This window comes from Syngnathus floridae, unplaced genomic scaffold, assembly GCF_059516105.1.
Source record: "Syngnathus floridae isolate MCC-2025c unplaced genomic scaffold, RoL_Sflo_1.0 HiC_scaffold_61, whole genome shotgun sequence".
NCBI classification, from domain to species: Eukaryota; Metazoa; Chordata; class Actinopteri; order Syngnathiformes; family Syngnathidae; genus Syngnathus; species Syngnathus floridae.
In genome coordinates this window covers 132,766-147,500 of record NW_028284090.1, presented here as the reverse complement: position 1 = coordinate 147,500, position 14,735 = coordinate 132,766, and positions in this window count along the sequence as shown.

The window sequence follows — 14,735 nt, the reverse complement described above, 5'->3', positions numbered from 1 at the left end:
CTCTGCCTATACCTTCGCCGTAACGAGAGGAGCCGGGCCGCGCTCCGTAAGCGTCTCCGCGGGGAGCAGGTCGCGTCCCGTCGCTGCCTCCGGAGCCGACCTCGCCCGCGCGACGCCGCTTTGTCTGCCGAGCGCTCGTGCTGTGGCCAGATCAGACCCGTAGGACGCTGGCCGGAAGGCGCTGGGGCAGAGCGGATCGCCGCGCGGCGGGACGGTCACGGAACGGTATTGACGGGGAGACGAGCTCGGGGAGAGCGAACTCGGCAACGGGGGTGGCACATCGGTTGGGCTCGAGCAGGCGGCTTAGGAGCAACCGCGAGGGAACACGGCGGGGTCCGGGGGAAGGGCGACGGCCGCCCGCGACTCGTCACGGTAACCCAGGCGGGAAGCTGCGCTCCGTCCGAGTCAGACTCGGTCGTCGCGGCCCGGCTGAGGCTCGCTTGGTCGAGGGGGCGCGGCGCTGTGCCGGCGACTTTGCCCGCGCGAGGCACGTACGCTGTGGTCCGAAGGAAGAAGCGCGCGTCCCGAGTCAGACTCGGGCGCCGCAACCCGACGGTATCTCGCTGCGGCCAGGATGCGGAGTTGAGTCGGCACTGGGGGGATCCGGGAAGGACGAAGGGGCGGCGGCCAACAGTCGCAGCTCGTCGCCGCTGTCACCCAGACGGGAAGCTGCGCCCCGGCCGAGTCAGACTCGGTCGGTGCGGCCCGCTGCGGCCAGCTGGAGAGTGAGCTACGTGCCTGTACCGTGCTCCCGACGAACCGTCCCGGGGGGCTGGTGACGTCGCGCGATCGGCGCTTGATGCTGCGACCGGGAGGGAAGCTGCGCCCCGTCCGAGTCAGACTCGGTCGTTGCGGCCCACCCGAGCCCGCACGCCTCACGCGGAGGGGTCATACGCCCCGGCGGCCACGATAGACGTCCTCCCGCTTCGCGGTGGTCGGGAGGGCTTAGCGGATAGGTGCAGATGCGGGGGCGGCTTCCCGAGATAGCCGTCCCTAGGTTAGGCGAGGGTTTGAGAAACATCTTTCGCGGTAGACCGGCGCGGCCGGCGGACGCCCACGTGGCGTGCCGCGAGTCGGATCGCGCGCTCGGCCTCCGTTGATGGCCGCTAGGTGCGTGCGTGGAATCGGGGCGTCTCGGTCTCGCTGCCGTACGGCTCGCGCTAGGCCTGCGGGGGCGGCGTCGGAGCGCGCGCTCGCGCGGCGGCCGTAGCGCTAGAGGGCGACCCGCAAGTGGGGAGGAACCGTCCACCCAACGCCGGCGCTAGCCGGGGCCGGTGGGGGCCCTACCAAGGCGGGTCATGGTCGCATGTCGGTCGGTCCGGCCTCTGTTTACCGAGGCGGCCGGCACCTCCATCTGCCTTGGATGCCCCGAATCCGCAGACTTTCCTCCGGCCTCAGCTTAACGAGACGGCCGTTGCCTCCATCCTTGGATGTTAACATTCGCAGAGTTTCAGCTCCGGGCTAGGGCGGGTGAAGTCGTCTCGAACCACGTGCCTGAAGGCCGCCTCGCGCCGGATGCAGGCCCCGCTCTGTCGTGCGGTGTGACCGTCCAACGCGGGCATCGCTAGATTAGCCGTGGCCACGATCCTTCCACACCGCGAGCCTTTCGCCCTCGGCCGCTCAGTTCGCGGGCCGCTGATCCCGCTCCATCTCTCCGGCCTGTGTTTAAGGAGGCGGCCGGTCCTCCTTCCTTGGATGGACCATTCGCATATTTTTCGCCCGGCCTGTGTTTAAGGAGGCGGCCGGTAACTCCCTTTCTTGGATGAGACCCAACATTCGCATATTTTTCGCCCGGCCTGTGTTTAAGGAGGCGGCCGGTCCTCCCATTCTGCCAGTGTTCCTTGGACTTTGAATATTTCAAAGTCTTTCCGCCCAACATTCGCATATTTTTCGCCCGGCCTGTGTTTAAGGAGGCGGCCGGTCCTCCCATTCTGCCAGTGTTCCTTGGACTTTGAATATTTCAAAGTCTTTCCGCTCCGGGCTAGGGCGGGTGAGGTCGTCTCGAACCACGTGCCTGAAGGCCGCCTCGCGCCGGATGCAGGCCCCGCTCTGTCGTGCGGTGTGACCGTCCAACGCGGGCATCGCTAGATTAGCCGTGGCCACGATCCTTCCACACCGCGAGCCTTTCGCCCTCGGCCGGTGTCGGTCAACGTGTGGGTTTGGGGGGAAGGACGGCTGCCGGGAGCAGACAGCCGTCCCCGGGTGGGGTGTACAGTCCCTTCACCGCGGCCGCCGGGAGCAGACGGCCGTCGAGCGATTCTGCCATTGTTCCTAGGACTTTGTACATTTTAAAGACCCTCCGCGCGGGCCGCTGATCCCGCTCGGTCGCTCCGGCCTGTGTTTAAGGAGGCGGCCGGTCCTCCCATTCTGCCAGTGTTCCTTGGACTTTGAATATTTCAAAGTCTTTCCGCTCCGGGCTAGGGCGGGTGAGGTCGTCTCGAACCACGTGCCTGAAGGCCGCCTCACGCCGGATGCAGGCCCCGCTCTGTCGTGCGGTGTGACCGTCCAACGTGGGCATCGCTAGATTAGCCGTGGCCACGATCCTTCCACACCGCGAGCCTTTCGCCCTCGGCTGATGTTCGGCCAACGTGTGGGGAGGGGGGGAAGGACGGCTGCCGGGAGCAGACAGCCGTCCCCGGGTGGGGTGTACAGTCCCTTCACCGCGGCCGCCGGGAGCAGACGGCCGTCGAGCGATTCTGCCATTGTTCCTAGGACTTTGTACATTTTAAAGACCCTCCGCGCGGGCCGCTGATCCCGCTCCGTCTCTCCGGCCTGTGTTTAAGGAGGCGGCCGGTCCTCCCATTCTGCCATTGTTCCTTGGACTTGTAAAAGTCTTTCCGCTCCGGGCTAGGGCGGGTGAGGTCGTCTCGAACCACGTGCCTGAAGGCCGCCTCGCGCCGGATGCAGGCCCCGCTCTGTCGTGCGGTGTGACCGTCCAACGCGGGCATCGCTAGATTAGCCGTGGCCACGATCCTTCCACACCGCGAGCCTTTCGCCCTCGGCTGATGTTCGGCCAACGTGTGGGGAGGGGGTTATGGACGGCTGCCGGGAGCAGACAGCCGTCCCCGGGAGGGGAGACTTCACGGCGGCCGCCGGGAGCAGACGGCCGTCGAGAGATTCTGCCAGTGTGTTCCTTGGACTTTGAAAAGTCTTTCCGCTCCGGGCTAGGGCGGGTGAGGTCGCCTCGAACCACGTGCCTGAAGGCCGCCTCGCGCCGGATGCAGGCCCCGCTCTGTCGTGCGGTGTGACCGTCCAACGCGGGCATCGCTAGATTAGCCGTGGCCACGATCCTTCCACACCGCGAGCCTTTCGCCCTCGGCCGGTGTTCGCTCAATGCGCGGGCCGCTGATCCCGCTCCATCTCTCCGGCCTGTGTTTAAGGAGGCGGCCGGTCCTCCCATTCTGCCATTGTTCCTTGGACTTGTAAAAGTCTTTCCGCTCCGGGCTAGGGCGGGTGAGGTCGTCTCGAACCACGTGCCTGAAGGCCGCCTCGCGCCGGATGCAGGCCCCGCTCTGTCGTGCGGTGTGACCGTCCAACGCGGGCATCGCTAGATTAGCCGTGGCCACGATCCTTCCACACCGCGAGCCTTTCGCCCTCGGCTGGTGTTCGGCCAACGTGTGGGGAGGGGGTTAAGGACGGCTGCCGGGAGCAGACAGCCGTCCCCGGGAGGGGAGACTTCACGGCGGCCGCCGGGAGCAGACGGCCGTCGAGCGATTCTGCCAGCGTTCCTTGTACTTTGAATATTTCACAGCCGTGCTCGCACTTAGGAAATTTTCGAGCGCTGTGGCACTTAGAAATTTTTCGTCAAGAGAGGCACTTAGACATTTTTCGTCAAGAGAGGCACTTAGAAAATTTTTCTCTCTCTCTCTGTGTGCCTTCCAGGGTGCTGTGCAACCCTGCGTGTTGTGTTCCCACCGAGCAAGGGGCGCTGCTGGCGGCCATGACCAAGCGCTCGGCACCGGGCCCTTTCATTTTGTGGGGTAAATTATGCGCCCCCCATGCTCGTTCTGACTATATTTTGCGAAAGGGGGGTAAATCGTTGATGAGTACGCTGACTAGGGGGACCATTTAGCGTACTCTGGCGCACCTGAAGACCAAAGTTGGTACTGCACCCTCCCCCTGGTACCCCAGCCCCTGGTACCTAAAGAGGGAGAGGCCGAATTTTCGCTTTTTGGGGCCGACCGAGGGAACCAGCCGAGGCGGACACTTTTCGGCTCAAGAGCCGTTGGCACTTAGAAAAAATTCGCACAAGTTGGCAGGGCTACCAGGGGAAGAGGCCGAATTTTCGCTTTTGAAGGCCGACCGCGGGAACCAGCCGAGGCGGACACTTTTCGGCTCAAGAGCCGTTGGCACTTAGAAAATATTTGCCAAACTTGGCTTGACTTCCAGGAGAAGAGGCCGAATTTTCACTTTTGGTGGCCGACCTGGGGAACCAGCCGAGGCAGACACTTTTCGGCTCAAGAGCCGTTGGCACTTAGAAAATATTTGCCAAACTTGGCTTGACTTCCAGGAGAAGAGGCCGAATTTTCACTTTTGGTGGCCGTTATGGGGAACCAGCCGAGGCGGACACTTTTCGGCTCAAGAGCCGTTGGCACTTAGAAAATATTTGCCAAACATGGCTTGACTTCCAGGAGAAGAGGCCGAATTTTCACTTTTGGTGGCCGTTATGGGGAACCAGCCGAGGCGGACACTTTACGCTGGTTGAGTCGTTGGCACTTAGAAAATATTTGCCAAACTTGGCTTGACTTCCAGGAGAAGAGGCCGAATTTTCACTTTTGGTGGCCGACCTGGGGAACCAGCCGAGGCGGACACTTTACGCTGGTTGAGTCGTTGGCACTTAGAAAATATCTGCCAAACTTGGCTTGACTTCCAGGAGAAGAGGCCGAATTTTCACTTTTGGTGACCGACCTGGGGAACCAGCCGAGGCGGACACTTTACGCTGGTTGAGTCGTTGGCACTTAGAAAATATTTGCCAAACTTGGCTTGACTTCCAGGAGAAGAGGCCGAATTTTCACTTTTGGTGGCCGACCTGGGGAACCAGCCGAGGCGGACACTTACGCTGGTTGAGTCGTTGGCACTTAGAAAATATTCGCCAAACTTGGCAAGACTTCCAGGAGAAGAGGCCGAATTTTCACTTTTGGTGGCCGACCTGGGGAACCAGCCGAGGCGGACACTTTACGCTGGTTGAGTCGTTGGCACTTAGAAAATATTTGCCAAACTTGGCTTGACTTCCAGGAGAAGAGGCCGAATTTTCACTTTTCATGGCCGTTATGGGGAACCAGCCGAGGCGGACACTTTGCGCTGGTTGAGTCGTTGGCACTTAGAAAATATTTGCCAAACTTGGCTTGACTTCCAGGAGAAGAGGCCGAATTTTCACTTTTGGTGGCCGTTATGGGGAACCAGCCGAGGCGGACACTTTAGGCTGGTTGAGTCGTTGGCACTCAGAAAATATTCGCCAAACTTGGCCAGACTTCCAGGAGAAGAGGCCGAATTTTCACTTTTGGTGACCGACCTGGGGAACCAGCCGAGGCGGACACTTTACGCTGGTTGAGTCGTTGGCACTTAGAAAATATTTGCCAAACTTGGCTTGACTTCCAGGAGAAGAGGCCGAATTTTCACTTTTGGTGGCCGACCTGGGGAACCAGCCGAGGCGGACACTTTACGCTGGTTGAGTCGTTGGCACTTAGAAAATATTCGCCAAACTTGGCAAGACTTCCAGGAGAAGAGGCCGAATTTTCACTTTTGGTGGCCGACCTGGGGAACCAGCCGAGGCGGACACTTTACGCTGGTTGAGTCGTTGGCACTTAGAAAATATTTGCCAAACTTGGCTTGACTTCCAGGAGAAGAGGCCGAATTTTCACTTTTCATGGCCGTTATGGGGAACCAGCCGAGGCGGACACTTTTCGGCTCAAGAGCCGTTGGCACTTAGAAAATATTTGCCAAACATGGCTTGACTTCCAGGAGAAGAGGCCGAATTTTCACTTTTGGTGGCCGTTATGGGGAACCAGCCGAGGCGGACACTTTACGCTGGTTGAGTCGTTGGCACTTAGAAAATATTTGCCAAACTTGGCTTGACTTCCAGGAGAAGAGGCCGAATTTTCACTTTTGGTGGCCGACCTGGGGAACCAGCCGAGGCGGACACTTTACGCTGGTTGAGTCGTTGGCACTTAGAAAATATTCGCCAAACTTGGCCAGACTTCCAGGAGAAGAGGCCGAATTTTCACTTGTTGTGGCCGTTATGGGGAACCAGCCGAGGCGGACACTTTACGCTGGTTGGGTCGTTGGCACTTAGAAAATATTCGCCAAACTTGGCCAGACTTCCAGGAGAAGAGGCCGAATTTTCACTTGTTGTGGCCGTTATGGGGAACCAGCCGAGGCGGACACTTTACGCTGGTTGGGTCGTTGGCACTTAGAAAATATTCGCCAAACTTGGCCAGACTTCCAGGAGAAGAGGCCGAATTTTCACTTGTTGTGGCCGTTATGGGGAACCAGCCGAGGCGGACACTTTACGCTGGTTGGGTCGTTGGCACTTAGAAAATATTCGCCAAACTTGGCTTGACTTCCAGGAGAAGAGGCCGAATTTTCACTTATGGTGGCCGTTATGGGGAACCAGCCGAGGCGGACACTTTACGCTGGTCGAGTCGTTGGCACTTAGAAAATATTCGCCAAACTTGGCCAGACTTCCAGGAGAAGAGGCCGAATTTTCACTTGTTCTGGCCGACCTGGGGAACCAGACGAGGCGGACACATCACCCCGCAAGTGCCGTTGGCACTTTGAAAATATTCGCCAAACTTGGCCAGACTTCCAGGAGAAGAGGCCGAATTTTCACTTGTTCTGGCCGACCTGGGGAACCAGACGAGGCGGACACATCACCCCGCAAGTGCCGATGGCACTTAGAAAATATTCGCCAAACTTGGCCGGACTTCCAGGAGAAGAGGCCGAATTTTCGCTTTTTCTGGCCGACCTGGGGAACCAGACGAGGCGGACACATCACCCCGCAAGTGCCGTTGGCACTTTGAAAATATTCGCCAAACTTGGCCGGACTTCCAGGAGAAGAGGCCGAATTTTCACTTGTTCTGGCCGACCTGGGGAACCAGACGAGGCGGACACATCACCCCGCAAGTGCCGTTGGCACTTTGAAAATATTCGCCAAACTTGGCCGGACTTCCAGGAGAAGAGGCCGAATTTTCACTTTTTCTGGCCGACCTGGGGAACCAGACGAGGCGGACACATCACCCCGCAAGTGCCGTTGGCACTTTGAAAATATTCGAAACTTCCATCAAACACACATCGGCTTTTTCGCCGTCGCTGTCCGGCCTGGGCACCATCGTGGCTCGGACAGTTCGTGTGCCAGCTTCCGTTGGCACTTAGAACATTTTTCAAAATAAAAATAAACAGTCCTGCACATACGTGCCGACTATATTTTGCGAAAGGGGAGTAAACCGATGAGTACACTAACTAGGGGGACCAACAGACCGTAGTGGTCTCCCCTGGTACCTAAATGCATACCCCTGGTACCTCAGCGACTACCCCTGGTACCTAAATGCGTACCCCTGGTACCTCAGAGAGGCCGAATTTTCACATTCCGTGGCCGAACTAGGGAACCGGACGAGGCGGACACTTTTCCGGGAGAGACCCGATGGCACTTAGAAAATTTTCGCTCAAGTTGGCAGGACTTCCAGAGCAAGAGGCCGAATTTTCACATTATGTGGCCGAACTAGGGAACCGGACGAGTCGGACACTTTTCCGGGCAAGACCCGATGGCACTTAGAAAATATTCGCTCAAGTTGGCAGGACTTCCAGAGCAAGAGGCCGAATTTTCACATTATGTGGCCGAACTAGGGAACCGGACGAGTCGGACACTTTTCCGGGCAAGACCCGATGGCACTTAGAAAATTTTCGCTCAAGTTGGCAGGACTTCCAGAGCAAGAGGCCGAATTTTCACATTATGTGGCCGAACTAGGGAACCGGACGAGTCGGACACTTTTCCGGGCAAGACCCGATGGCACTTAGAAAATATTCGCTCAAGTTGGCAGGACTTCCAGAGCGAGAGGCCGAATTTTCGCTCGTTCGGGCCGACTCGGGGAACCAGCCGAGTCGGACACTTTTCCGGGCAAGACCCGATGGCACTTAGAAAATATTCGCTCAAGTTGGCAGGACTTCCAGGCGAAGAGGCCGAATTTTCACATTATGTGGCCGAACTAGGGAACCAGCCGAGTCGGACACTTTTCCGGGCAAGACCCGATGGCACTTAGAAAATATTCGCTCAAGTTGGCAGGACTTCCAGGCGAAGAGGCCGAATTTTCGCTCGTTCGGGCCGACTCGGGGAACCAGCCGAGTCGGACACTTTTCCGGGCAAGACCCGATGGCACTTAGAAAATATTCGCTCAAGTTGGCAGGACTTCCAGAGCAAGAGGCTGAATTTTCTCTTTCTCTGGCCGACTCGGGGAACCAGCCGAGTCGGACACTTTTCCGGGCAAGACCCGATGGCACTTAGAAAATATTCGCTCAAGTTGGCAGGACTTCCAGAGCAAGAGGCCGAATTTTCACATTCCGTGGCCGACTCGGGGAACCAGCCGAGTCGGACACTTTTCCGGGCAAGACCCGATGGCACTTAGAAAATATTCGCTCAAGTTGGCAGGACTTCCAGAGCAAGAGGTCGAATTTTCGCTCGTTCGGGCCGACTCGGGGAACCAGCCGAGTCGGACACTTTTCCGGGCAAGACCCGATGGCACTTAGAAAATATTCGCTCAAGTTGGCAGGACTTCCAGAGCAAGAGGCCGAATTTTCACATTATGTGGCCGAACTAGGGAACCAGCCGAGTCGGACACTTTTCCGGGCAAGACCCGATGGCACTTAGAAAATATTCGCTCAAGTTGGCAGGACTTCCAGAGCAAGAGGCCGAATTTTCACTCGTTCGGACCGACTCGGGGAACCAGCCGAGTCGGACACTTTTCCGGGCAAGACCCGATGGCACTTAGAAAATATTCGCTCAAGTTGGCAGGACTTCCAGGCGAAGAGGCCGAATTTTCACATTATGTGGCCGAACTAGGGAACCAGCCGAGTCGGACACTTTTCCGGGCAAGACCCGATGGCACTTAGAAAATATTCGCTCAAGTTGGCAGGACTTCCAGGCGAAGAGGCCGAATTTTCGCTCGTTCGGGCCGACTCGGGGAACCAGCCGAGTCGGACACTTTTCCGGGCAAGACCCGATGGCACTTAGAAAATATTCGCTCAAGTTGGCAGGACTTCCAGAGCGAGAGGCCGGATTTTCGCTCGTTCGGGCCGACTCGGGGAACCAGCCGAGTCGGACACTTTTCCGGGCAAGACCCGATGGCACTTAGAAAATATTCGCTCAAGTTGGCAGGACTTCCAGAGCAAGAGGCCGAATTTTCACATTATGTGGCCGAACTAGGGAACCGGACGAGTCGGACACTTTTCCGGGCAAGACCCGATGGCACTTAGAAAATTTTCGCTCAAGTTGGCAGGACTTCCAGAGCAAGAGGCCGAATTTTCACATTATGTGGCCGAACTAGGGAACCGGACGAGTCGGACACTTTTCCGGGCAAGACCCGATGGCACTTAGAAAATATTCGCTCAAGTTGGCAGGACTTCCAGAGCGAGAGGCCGAATTTTCGCTCGTTCGGGCCGACTCGGGGAACCAGCCGAGTCGGACACTTTTCCGGGCAAGACCCGATGGCACTTAGAAAATATTCGCTCAAGTTGGCAGGACTTCCAGGCGAAGAGGCCGAATTTTCACATTATGTGGCCGAACTAGGGAACCAGCCGAGTCGGACACTTTTCCGGGCAAGACCCGATGGCACTTAGAAAATATTCGCTCAAGTTGGCAGGACTTCCAGGCGAAGAGGCCGAATTTTCGCTCGTTCGGGCCGACTCGGGGAACCAGCCGAGTCGGACACTTTTCCGGGCAAGACCCGATGGCACTTAGAAAATATTCGCTCAAGTTGGCAGGACTTCCAGAGCAAGAGGCTGAATTTTCTCTTTCTCTGGCCGACTCGGGGAACCAGCCGAGTCGGACACTTTTCCGGGCAAGACCCGATGGCACTTAGAAAATATTCGCTCAAGTTGGCAGGACTTCCAGAGCAAGAGGTCGAATTTTCGCTCGTTCGGGCCGACTCGGGGAACCAGCCGAGTCGGACACTTTTCCGGGCAAGACCCGATGGCACTTAGAAAATATTCGCTCAAGTTGGCAGGACTTCCAGAGCAAGAGGCCGAATTTTCACATTATGTGGCCGAACTAGGGAACCAGCCGAGTCGGACACTTTTCCGGGCAAGACCCGATGGCACTTAGAAAATATTCGCTCAAGTTGGCAGGACTTCCAGAGCAAGAGGCCGAATTTTCACTCGTTCGGACCGACTCGGGGAACCAGCCGAGTCGGACACTTTTCCGGGCAAGACCCGATGGCACTTAGAAAATATTCGCTCAAGTTGGCAGGACTTCCAGGCGAAGAGGCCGAATTTTCACATTATGTGGCCGAACTAGGGAACCAGCCGAGTCGGACACTTTTCCGGGCAAGACCCGATGGCACTTAGAAAATATTCGCTCAAGTTGGCAGGACTTCCAGGCGAAGAGGTCGAATTTTCGCTCGTTCGGGCCGACTCGGGGAACCAGCCGAGTCGGACACTTTTCCGGGCAAGACCCGATGGCACTTAGAAAATATTCGCTCAAGTTGGCAGGACTTCCAGAGCGAGAGGCCGGATTTTCGCTCGTTCGGGCCGACTCGGGGAACCAGCCGAGTCGGACACTTTTCCGGGCAAGACCCGATGGCACTTAGAAAATATTCGCTCAAGTTGGCAGGACTTCCAGAGCAAGAGGCCGAATTTTCACATTATGTGGCCGAACTAGGGAACCGGACGAGTCGGACACTTTTCCGGGCAAGACCCGATGGCACTTAGAAAATTTTCGCTCAAGTTGGCAGGACTTCCAGAGCAAGAGGCCGAATTTTCACATTATGTGGCCGAACTAGGGAACCGGACGAGTCGGACACTTTTCCGGGCAAGACCCGATGGCACTTAGAAAATATTCGCTCAAGTTGGCAGGACTTCCAGAGCGAGAGGCCGAATTTTCGCTCGTTCGGGCCGACTCGGGGAACCAGCCGAGTCGGACACTTTTCCGGGCAAGACCCGATGGCACTTAGAAAATATTCGCTCAAGTTGGCAGGACTTCCAGAGCAAGAGGCTGAATTTTCTCTTTCTCTGGCCGACTCGGGGAACCAGCCGAGTCGGACACTTTTCCGGGCAAGACCCGATGGCACTTAGAAAATATTCGCTCAAGTTGGCAGGACTTCCAGAGCAAGAGGTCGAATTTTCGCTCGTTCGGGCCGACTCGGGGAACCAGCCGAGTCGGACACTTTTCCGGGCAAGACCCGATGGCACTTAGAAAATATTCGCTCAAGTTGGCAGGACTTCCAGAGCAAGAGGCCGAATTTTCACATTATGTGGCCGAACTAGGGAACCAGCCGAGTCGGACACTTTTCCGGGCAAGACCCGATGGCACTTAGAAAATATTCGCTCAAGTTGGCAGGACTTCCAGAGCAAGAGGCCGAATTTTCACTCGTTCGGACCGACTCGGGGAACCAGCCGAGTCGGACACTTTTCCGGGCAAGACCCGATGGCACTTAGAAAATATTCGCTCAAGTTGGCAGGACTTCCAGGCGAAGAGGCCGAATTTTCACATTATGTGGCCGAACTAGGGAACCAGCCGAGTCGGACACTTTTCCGGGCAAGACCCGATGGCACTTAGAAAATATTCGCTCAAGTTGGCAGGACTTCCAGGCGAAGAGGCCGAATTTTCGCTCGTTCGGGCCGACTCGGGGAACCAGCCGAGTCGGACACTTTTCCGGGCAAGACCCGATGGCACTTAGAAAATATTCGCTCAAGTTGGCAGGACTTCCAGAGCGAGAGGCCGGATTTTCGCTCGTTCGGGCCGACTCGGGGAACCAGCCGAGTCGGACACTTTTCCGGGCAAGACCCGATGGCACTTAGAAAATATTCGCTCAAGTTGGCAGGACTTCCAGAGCAAGAGGCCGAATTTTCACATTCCGTGGCCGACTCGGGGAACCAGCCGAGTCGGACACTTTTCCGGGCAAGACCCGATGGCACTTAGAAAATATTCGCTCAAGTTGGCAGGACTTCCAGAGCAAGAGGCCGAATTTTCACAATATGTGGCCGAACTAGGGAACCGGACGAGTCGGACACTTTTCCGGGAGAGACCCGATGGCACTTAGAAAATATTCGCTCAAGTTGGCAGGACTTCCAGAGCGAGAGGCCGAATTTTCGCTCGTTCGGGCCGACTCGGGGAACCAGCCGAGTCGGACACGTTACGGCCGAACACCCGTTGGCACTTAGAAAATATTCGCTCAAGTTGGCAGGACTTCCAGAGCAAGAGGCCGAATTTGCACATTTTCTGGCCGACTCGGGGAACCAGCCGAGTCGGACACATTACGGCCGAACACCCGTTGGCACTTAGAAAATATTCGCCAAAGTCGGCCGGACTTCCAGGCGAAGAGGCCGAATTTTCGCTCGTTCGGGCCGACTCGGGGAACCAGCCGAGTCGGACACATTTCGGCGTAACACCCGTTGGCACTTAGAAAATATTCGCCCAAGTCGGCCGGACTTCCAGGCGAAGAGGCCGAATTTTCGCTCGTTCGGGCCGACCGGAGGAACCAGCCGAGTCGGACACATTTCGGCGTAACACCCGTTGGCACTTAGAAAATATTCGCCAAAGTTCGTTGGACCTCCAGGCGAAGAGGCCGAATTTTCGCTCGTTCGGGCCGACTCGGGGAACCAGCCGAGTCGGACACATTACGGCCGAACACCCGTTGGCACTTAGAAAATATTCGCCAAAGTTCGTCGGACTTCCAGGCGAAGAGGCCGAATTTTCGCTCGTTCGGGCCGACTCGGGGAACCAGCCGAGTCGGACACATTTCGGCGCAACACCCGTTGGCACTTAGAAAATATTCGCCCAAGTCGGCCGGACTTCCAGGCGAAGAGGCCGAATTTTCACTTTTTCTGGCCGACCGGAGGAACCAGCCGCGTCGGACACATTACGGTGTAACACCCGTTGGCACTTAGAAAATATTCGCCAAAGTTCGTCGGACCTCCAGAGCGAGAGGCCGAATTTTCACTTTTTCTGGCCGACCGGAGAACCAGCCGAGGCGGACACATCGCGCCGCTTTTGCCGTTGGCATATTCGAAACTTCCAGAATCGGCTTTTTCGCCGTCGCTGTCCGGCCTGGGCACCATCGTGGCTCGGACACGTCGTGTGCCAGCGTCCGCTGGCACTTAGAAAATTTTTCAAAATAAAAATAAACAGTCCTGCACATACGTGCCCACTATATTTTGCGAAAGGGGAGTAAACCGTCGATGAGTACGCTGACTAGTGGGACCAACCATCGCGCTCTGGCGCACCTGAAGACCAAAGTTGGTACTGCACCCTACCCCTGGTACCCAAACGGGGTAGAGGCCGATTTTTCGCATTTGGCGGCCGACCTAGGGAACCAGAAGAGGCGGACACTTTTCCGAGCAAGTGCCGATGGCACTTCCAGAGCGAGAGGCCGAATAATCGTAATTTGTGGCCGACTTGGGAACCAGCGAAGGCGGATAGGAAGTGGAGTGGGTCCCGCTGGCTGGTCCGCGGGCCAATTGCGGTCCCGCGAGTTAGCGATCGCGGTCCGGAATTCTAGCCGACTTGGGAACCAGCGAAGGCGGATAGGAAGTCAAGCGGGTCCCGCCGGCTGGTCCGCGGGCCAATTGCGGTCCCGCGAGTTAGCGATCGCGGTCCGGAATTCTAGCCGGCCGGGGACCACCGCGAGGCGGATGGGTGGTCACCGACGTCCCGCCGGCTGGTCCGCGGGCCATTTAGGGTCCCGCGAGTTAGCGATCGCGGTCCGGAATTCTAGCCGACTTGGGAACCAGCGAAGGCGGATGGGTGGTCACCGAGGTCCCGCCGGCTGGTCCGCGGGCCATTTAGGGTCCCGCGAGGTACCGATCGCGGTCCGGAATTCTACCCGGCCAGGGACCACCGCGAGGCGGATGGGTCTTCACCGAAGTCCCGCCGGCTGGTCCGCGGGCCATTTAGGGTCCCGCGAGGTACCGATCGCGGCCCGGAATTCTAGCCGGCCAGGGACCACCGCGAGGCGGATGGGTCTTCACCGAGGTCCCGCCGGCTGGTCCGCGGGCCATTTAGGGTCCCGCGAGGTACCGATCGCGGCCCGGAATTCTAGCCGGCCGGGGACCACCGCGAGGCGGATGGGTGGTCACCGACGTCCCGCCGGCTGGTCCGCGGGCCATTTAGGGTCCCGCGAATTAGCGATCGCGGTCCGGAATTCTAGCCGGCAAGGGACCACCGCGAGGCGGATGGGTCTTCACCGAGGTCCCGCCGGCTGGTCCGCGGGCCATTTAGGGTCCCGCGAGGTACCGATCGCGGTCCGGAATTCTACCCGGCCAGGGACCACCGCGAGGCGGATGGGTCTTCACCGAGGTCCCGCCGGCTGGTCCGCGGGCCATTTAGGGTCCCGCGAGGTACCGATCGCGGTCCGGAATTCTACCCGGCCAGGGACCACCGCGAGGCGGATGGGTCTTCACCGAGGTCCCGCCGGCTGGTCCGCGGGCCATTTAGGGTCCCGCGAATTACCGATCGCGGTCCGGAATTCTAGCCGGCCAGGGACCACCGCGAGGCGGATGGGTGGTCACCGAGGTCCCGCCGGCTGGTC